Below are 2,101 nucleotides of genomic sequence, written 5' to 3' on the forward strand. Positions count from 1 at the left end.
TACATGTTACTCCTCTGTTTAAAACCCTTAAGCGGCTTCCTGTAGATTTTAGAGTAAAATACAACCTGACCTGATCTGCTCCTGGTCCCTATTTCCAAATCTAATTTCACCCTTCCTTTCCCTTGCCCTCACACGTGGGCCACACTCGTCTCTTTCCACTTCTTAACGAGGCCAACTTATTGTTTGCATTTTTCTGTTCCTTCTTCCTGGATCATTCTCTTTCCATATCTTTTCGTGTCTGACTCCTTCTCTTTTACAACTCAATTCAGATATCTTCTGCTCAGAAACATTTTTTCCTAATCATATCTACAATAGCTCCTTGTCCTTATTCTATGAAGTCATTCAGGTATTTCCTTTAGAACATTTATTAGAGCCTGCATTATTTTAATAATTTATCTGTTTAACTGCATATATTATCCACCCTAACTAAATGTAAATTTTTCTTGTTCATTGCTCAACCTCGAATGCCTTACACAGAGTTCTGTACATAATAGGCACTAAATATAAGTCTTTGCCGAATGGCTGAATGGAGATCTGTCTCAAATGCCACCTCATCCAGAAGGACTTTCTGCTTCTCACATTCAGAAGCAATACCCTTCTCTGCAATTTCAGTATGTGTTTTGTCTGACTTCATATATCATAATGTATGCCTTTTGGATAGAATTTTAAGTATTCATAAACATGTCTCATTTCCCTTATTGGATTTTGGGGTCGCCAGCTATGTGTCTGTTTGGTCTTGAAGTTTTCTATAGTGCCTGCCCTAGTGTCTTGAACATAGTAGCAATTCAATATTTTATGAATATTTCATGAAAGTATGAATAAAAGAAGTATCTGCTTACTGTGGATTTCAGCTGAGGAGAATGAGCCCAAGAGGAGACTAAAAGAATGATTAAAATTATCTTGTCTTGCTCTTCCTTTTCAAAAAAAAAAAAAAAAAAAAAAATACCCATCTCTTGCTGACAAAGTTGTAAATATAGTTTTCTGTTTACTCCTTTGAATTCATGTTTGTGGATTGGATATGGAAATGGTTCAATCCCTAAGCGTTATGATTCTATCAAATCATAGGGCTAGATCCGGGGACTAAGTTGCCACATTTGTCGCCATTACCCAAAGCTTCAGAGCTTCTGTTCTCACTGCTTTGTATTAGTGTTATTTCTTAATATTTATTTCCCATAGTCTTCTTTGTAGGTTGTTCAGTTTTCCTGTGTCTGTGGTGTGTTTTTTTTGAGAACTAAAATGGCTTTAAAACCAGTGTGAAATTCAGAAGTGTGGCAAACAATCTATGAGGCTGATGTACCAGGTACATCAAGTAAATTAGGCATCCATTGTTTTGAGCTTAGAAGAAATACGTGACTTAGAAAACTCCAGAACAGAAAATATCTCTTCAGTTTTTTAAACCTCAATTTTGCTTTGCTCTGGTTTCCTAAATATTCTCTTTCTAGACTTTTAACAACTTGAGAACAGAGACTGTGTTGTTTTCTTCTGTATCCACAGGTACCAGGCTGGGTGCTCGATACTTAGTAGGCTCTAATTTATTAATTAATACTACCCAAGCTCTTTTCTCAAACTTTGCTTCTCAGACTGTCTTGGACTGGCCTACTGGATTCTCTAAGTCCTGATCCTCCTGCCTCACTCAGTTTCCAGTGTCTTTGCACTAACTTTCTGAAGAGCTCCTTGGCCTCCCCAACCAGATGTCTGGATTCACTTTTGATTCATTGTTTCTCATTTCTGTCCTTTGAAAGCAAACATTATTTTTCTATTGCTAATTTGCTCTTAACAATTAAAGAGACTTGGATGGGAAACTTGGCTTTTACTGGCAGACTTTCTGACGAAACCCTAAGACTGCTAATTATGACTTCTACCTGAGCCAACAGTGTAATGTGAGTGCCAAAAGAGAGTTCATATAGACTGAGCCTCATATAGTCACCATTTATTGAGTTCTTTACACTGTCCCTGGCACTTTGTTTAGTACCTTGCATACATTACCACATTTGACCCTTTCGATGACTCATAGCTGTTTTCCCCATTTGCCAGATAATAAATATGGATCACACGGAGGTTAAACAACATGGGCAAGGTCACGGCAGCGGAGTTAGAATTT

This window comes from Mandrillus leucophaeus, unplaced genomic scaffold (genome assembly GCF_000951045.1).
Source record: "Mandrillus leucophaeus isolate KB7577 unplaced genomic scaffold, Mleu.le_1.0 Scaffold107, whole genome shotgun sequence".
Classification (NCBI taxonomy): Eukaryota; Metazoa; Chordata; class Mammalia; order Primates; family Cercopithecidae; genus Mandrillus; species Mandrillus leucophaeus.